The sequence below is a fragment of the Triticum dicoccoides genome, chromosome 1B, assembly GCF_002162155.2.
Source record: "Triticum dicoccoides isolate Atlit2015 ecotype Zavitan chromosome 1B, WEW_v2.0, whole genome shotgun sequence".
NCBI lineage: Eukaryota > Viridiplantae > Streptophyta > Magnoliopsida > Poales > Poaceae > Triticum > Triticum dicoccoides.
The window spans coordinates 141,850,752-141,857,598 of NC_041381.1; positions in this window are offsets into that span (position 1 = coordinate 141,850,752).

Consider the following 6,847-nt stretch of genomic DNA (forward strand, 5'->3'; position numbering starts at 1 on the left):
GGCCTTCCCGCACTAGTAGAAAACAGGGCATACGTTCGGGCCAGATAAGCCCATTAGTCCCGGTTCAGTCACGAACCGGGACCCATGGGGCATTAGTCCCCTGTTCAAATGAGCCCTTTAGTCAAACTCTACCCCCCTGTGGATCGCCTTTTTAGTTTTGTAAAAAGCAAAAAAAAAATGATAAAAACTTCAAAAATTAAAATCCTTCGAGATGTAGTTATGTTACTACATCTACTAGTTAGGAAAATTAAAAAACTTAAATTTGGACATGTTTTGCAAAAAAAGTGTTATGAAAATGTAAAACGGTCATATCTTTTGCATGTGATATCGAAAAAAACGCATAATATATCAAAAAAATCAGCACAAAAATTCGCATCCGATTTTGACCGCCTACTGCTTGTTTGCAATTTTTTAAAAGAAAAAAAAGTTATGCCCAATTTTTTTTTGAATTTTCGTTAAATCTGGTCAAACTATGGTCAAACTACTTATTCAAGAAGTATTAGCATCACTACATAATTATTCAAGAATATTAGTGTTACTAAATAATTATTTTAGTTTTTTTAATTTGGACAAATCTGGTCAAATTGTCCTCAAACTATAGTCAAACTATGGTCAAACTTATTATTCAAAAAATATTAGTGTTACTAAATAATTATTGTTTTTGAGAATAATAGTTTCAAACTCAAACAGTGAAACATGTGACTTAATGCTCAAGCTAAACTCCTGAGGGTTAATAGGGTTGACATCTTACTATTGTCAGAAAAATAACAAGTGCAGACTTGAAAACGAGGGGAAATAAAACCCGGAGGTTAAGCGTGCTCAGGCTGGAGTAGAGAGACGATGGGTGACTGGCCAGGAAGTTAGATGATTTGGAATGATGAGGATGATTAGAGATTAGAGGTTAAATTGAGCAGTGATGAGGGGGATGATGGATGATTAGAGATTAAATTGTAAAATGATTCAGAAATTTGAAAATCCTAGAAAAAAATCAAAAAAATCGTAAAAATACCTTTAGTCCCGGGACTAAAGATGAAGCTCCAGACAGCGGCCACGTGGAGGGCCTTTAGTCCCGGTTCGTATAAGAACCGGGACTAAAGAGGAATGCCTTTAGTAACGACCTTTTAGTCCCGGTTCCAGAACCGAGACTAAAGACCTTCACGAACCGGTACGAATGGGGCTTTTTCTACTAGTGCCGAAGGTGACGACGGAGGACGCCCTGGGCGGCATGGGGATGCTGGTGGCGCAGCCCGTGGTCTACCTATTGTGTGCAAGAAGTACCACCAGAATCCAAGAACACTACTAGAGGTTTGATCGGCAACAATGGTGGCGTGAAGCAAAGCCTGGCGTGGAGCCGTGGAGCTGCATCCTTGCAAAGCCTGGTAGTAATGCTAATTAACTTGTCTTTCTACTAGCCAATTAAGTTTTTCTTCCGCAAAACTAGACAATTCAGTAAGTTGCCGCCGGCACCTACAGTACTACTGTATTTGGATTGCTAGTTGTGGAACTCTGCGTTTTTATGCTTGGATATATTTGGTTTGCTATTGGGTATGTGCGTGAGTTAATCTGTAGTACTACTGCAATTCTTGAGAGTATCAACTGTTACAGATTATGTGCATTGGGAGGAGCTTTTTTTTTTTTTTGAAGATTGCATTGGGAGGAGCTGTATAAGCGTGGGGGAGTATTTATGCCATTGTTTTCCTTTTGAGTTTGTACATTTGCCAGTAAAAAAAAGGTCATGCACTGGAATTTGGCTTGGCTTGATCAGTGATATGCACATTTCATATACATCTTTTGACACTCAAATATGCGGTTTATTGAGATACGACCATCAATTCTTGCTGCGAAATATTGAATATTTGCATGAAAATCATATAAAGAATCATTTGCAAGTCATTGTTTCTTTCGCAGAAAAGTGCGCAAAGGCACTATAAACTTCCAAGATCTGGACTAGGTGGCTAAAAGAATTAGTCAAGTGAAAAAAAGAGAAGGAAGAATGGACTTATATGTGTGATGATAAGAAGTAACCAGAGGGCTAGCTAAAGAGGAGAGGGATCTACTTGAGCCAAAAGAAGAGAAGAGAAGGGCCAAAGTGCAATATGGGCAGATCTGATCGAGAGGGGTCAAAATCCCTAGGTGGCCTTCGATCCCCTTGGGCCTGGCACACATTTCTCTCCCTCATCCCTCCTTCTCCACCTCCGGCCGCAGCCACGGCCAGGCCGGCATGGTGGTGCGCCATCCACCACTCACCACCATCTCCAGCCACCGCCGCATCTTGCGCGCCCGATCAGACAAGGGCGGCGCGGGCGTCTGGTCATCCGCGTGAACGCCCCCGCGCTGCTGCTCTTTCTCTCTTCCTCCCCTGCTGCTGCTCCTCCACCTTTCTTCCTCTCCTAACCTTGCTGCTGCTCTTCTACTTCTTCTTCCCGCATCCCCGCTGTCCTGCTCCTTCTCTGAACCTGCTGCTGCTATTGCGCTTTGCCACTCCCCACGTCTCTACTGCTGCATCTCTGCTCCTCTCTCCCTAGCGCCACCATACTGGTGCTCCTTCTCCTTCGCCTGCTGATACCCCCTTGCCCCACGCCTCTGCTCCTCCTCCTCTTAAAACTGCTGCTGCTCTTCTTTCCCATGTTCCTGCTCTGCACTCTGCTTCTCACCTCCGTTGCTGCTGTCTCTCTTCTAAACCTCTGCTACCGTTCAGCTCTGAACCATCTCTGTTGTTCTTCTTCTTTACCAAACCGAACCTACTGCTGTTCTGTGGGTGTGTGAGCCTGTGTGCGTGTGTATTCAGTGAACTTTTAGTGTTGAGACTTATTCAATTGTAAACTGCTTTGCGCTATTTCAATATATGTGATTCATCTGTCAAGTAGCCGTCTGTTACATTCAGTTTACTTGTTCTGAATCTTATTCTAAAATTGCTCTCTATTGTAGTCAGCTGATTTATCATTTAATTTTCAGTCTCTGTGTAGCTATGTACCTGTGATATAAGTGTTTGTAATGTGACCCATATCCATTCTGCTATATGTGTTCATGTCCTGTTGTTCCCTTTGTGTTACTGTTTTAGTTTCTCATGCAAATAAAAATAATACCAAAAAGACGGAGAGTATAATCTGAACCTCCCTTTGCTTCTTTTCATTTACTTTGTCTGTTGATTTTCTGGAACTGTCTTAGATAGCTTAGGTTTATTTTCCCTGTAATCGTCACTTAAATTGTCTAGCCTAGCTTTAGCCAAGCATCATCGCTGATCATTTAGTCCCTATGGAGAACACGACATCCGTAGTTTGGGCAAATATTCCACTACATTTACAATCGATCATTTTGGCGCCGTTGCCGGGGACTAGCATCGAGCGATTGTGTGAAGCTATAGACTAGGCTTAGTATAGTTCTTGTTTAAATTGCCAGTCAAATTTATTTCTGTGTTTCTTTTACCTTTTTACTTTTTGTTGCTTCGGCTTATTAGGATACTAACCCTCTCACCAGAGCTTGATGTTTGTGAGCGTGTGTAGGATATCTTACTATTTGTAGGCTGATTGACAGTTGCGCTTGAACATATGGCTTTAGTACGTGATCTTTGGTTGCCAAGTAGTTTGGGCACGATGACAGGGCCAATTTGGCCATCTATTGAGGCCGAAAATTTTGAGTTGAGGCCTGGACTTATTGCTCTCGTCTTGCAGAATCAGTTTAGAGGATTACCCAATGAAGACCCTCATGAGCACATTTGTAATGTCCTGGAGTATGCCAATACTGTCCAGTACCATGGCGTTTCCCAAGATGCTATCAAGTGTATGTTGTTCACATTCTCTCTCAGAGATGCTGCTAAGGACTGGTACTATTCTTTGCCATCAAGATCATACACTTGGGGTGATATTTCGCAAGCTTTCCTGCACAGATATTTTCCACTTTACAAGCAAGCTGCAATTCTTGACCAGATCCTCAGTTTTGCGCAAGATGGAAGTGAGAGCTTGTATGCAGCTTGGGAGAGATATAAGTATTTGCTTAAAAATGTCCTAATCATGGGCAAAAGGATTGGTTAGTGCTCCAGATATTCTATAGAGGGCTGACACATGCTTCGAGAGATCTTATTGATCTTTCCGCTGGTGGAACAATCATGAACAAGACCGTTGAGGGTGCAATTATTCTCATTGAGAGCATTGCCTTCCACCAAATGCAATGGGGTTATGAAAGGCCTAGTTCAAATCCGAAGGTTGCAAGCCATCTGCAATCAGAAGCTATGTGTTCCATAAGTGAACAGAAATCATCCATGGTGCCTAATATTCAAAACCAGCATGTTCCATTCCGGGGACAACAACATTTCAGAGCTGAATTAGATCCTACATGTAGAAAGATTGATCTTACTTCAAGTATCCTTGATGATGATTATGATATTTTTCAAGATGATGCAACCATTGTAGATCAGATGGAAACCACAGTAGCAGATCCAATACCTCATGGCAATGAAACTGTCCAGACTGAGTCAAAGTTGCAAGAAGATGTTTATGAGGAACCTACTCTGATTGATGCTAAGTTGAGACAACAAGATATGGAGAAGTTCACTTGTGTTAGTCAACTATGTGACTTGTGGAATTTAGTCGTGGCACCAATTGCCCACACCTGTGTTACAACTGTATCTGGGATATTTGTCAAGAAGAAATCATTAGCTCCACCGGTGGTTGCCTCTATCTCAGTTAAAGAGAGTATCTCAGAGAAGAATAGTGAAGATGAGATTCCAACTCCTGCACATACATCTAAGCAAGTCGGAGACATTCCAAGGAGAGAGATACAAGAGGTTGAGTCAAATTTAGAAGAGTTGATACTTCAATATCCTGAGAAGATCCCACGTGTTGCTGAGCTGCATGACTGGTGGAAGTCATCAGTGTCATTGTTGAAACTTAGTAGTGATGGTGATGAGGAGAATATTGCTCAGAAAGACAGCGAGGTAGTGATCTCAGCACCCCTACCAGATCATGTTAGTGCATATTGACAGATGGGGACGCTTCAAACTCAATTAGGTGTTGCTGGTAGTAGCACCATAGAAGATCCAGAGGAAGAGAGATCTCAACTTGAAGAAGAAATACTCGAAGACGAGGAACAAGATGATCCAGAGCTCGAACAACCAAGTGATCAAGTTGAAGATTCATCATCTACTACTCTTGAAGAAGCAAAAGAAGTTGCTGTAGATGAACTTGAAGAACCAGAAATTCATTTGCCTATTGTCATACAAGAGCGTGATGTAGCAGGTTTATCTAATCCTCTTGATGACATGCGTCCCTATGACTTATTTGCTTCTACCTTGCATTACATGATACCATCAATTAAGGTAGATTTGAGAAAGTATTTGCTTGGATATGATGATATATACCATGTTCATGGCATTGCTCACATTTGTTACGATTACACTTATTTTCCTCATGCTAGACCCATGCTTAATGAAACATGTCATTCTCATGTTAGTCTGGAGCTTAATGATTCATATCATCTTCATGTTAGCATTGAGCTTACTGATTTCTACCATTCTAAACATGTGCTTTATAGCTATGCTTATGTAATTGGGTACTCTATTGATGATTTAGAGGGAATCTACCCTATCACTTGTAGTTGTTGTTTGTGTGAGTCCTATTTCAGGTTTTTGCTTGTGCACGAATCAATACATGCTGACCAGGTTCGAGGTGACATCCCTTGGGATCCTGGTGGAGTCAGAGCATGGCGATGAGGAGAAGCAAGGGGGCACACACGAGGAAGAGTGAAGCTGGAGCAGGCATGGGGATAGAGAAGCAAAAAGAGAAGAGCTGCAGTTTAGAGAGTGTTGAGCGAGTGCTACTTCCTATATAAACCCGGTGAGCTGTTTCATGACCCGAATCTTAATATATCATCCATTGATACATGCTGAAATCATTTGATATTTGCGTTGCTTGAGCCATTTCTTAAATGTCGTCCCACTGAATTTTACCTTTGACATATGATGCTTGATGTGAATATGTGAAGTGAGTGTTGAATGCCTTGTAAACTAGTGATCTACACAATGCTTGCTTTGCTGAAATTAATGAAAGTTATTAGTTTTGAGTGCTCAAATCTCTAGTACACTAGAAAACTTAATCATTTTCTGCTTTTACCTCGATAAACCTAGATCATTAAGTGTTAGATGCTGAGTTTGTGCCTATTGTGTTCCCATTGAGAGCAATCACTTTACCACTATGGACTAGTATGCTATGTTCCCTGGATCGGTAGCATGTGAACCAGACATGGAGAAGTGATGATTCCTGTTTTTGTGCTTATGTGTTGTTCATTTAAGATAAATAATAATGAATAATAAGTCTGACTACCTACAGTAGCATGTCATGTTCCCGGGATAGGTGGCATGTGAAATCGGGTTAGCTTGGGCAGTAATTAATATTATAAAATGTAATTGTCGAACCAGGTGTATACCATGTTCTCGGGATCGATGGTATGTTCCTTTGGGGAGACAAACAAAAAAAACTAATAATTGGTCGAGCCAGGTGTATACCATGTTCTCGGGATCGGTGGTATGTTCCTTTGGTAAGATCAATAAAATATTATCATTGCTTCCTTCAAATTCAATAAGTGGTTCAACCACAATGTTCCTGGTAATAAGTGATCTGATCACAAGTTCAAGTTATTTTTTTTGGATCAAGCTCTCTTTAGGAACCATTTGGCGCAGTCATCATTTAAACTTGTCGATCCTCTTTTATCATTGTAAAAGTTTAAAATGGTCATGCTTACTAGTATCCTATTGCTTTGTAGCACTCTTAACCATCAATTTTCACTAGCTAAGTCCAAAAGCATGCATTGTTTAGAGATCTACTTCACTTGGACATTCTCTAATCAGCTCACT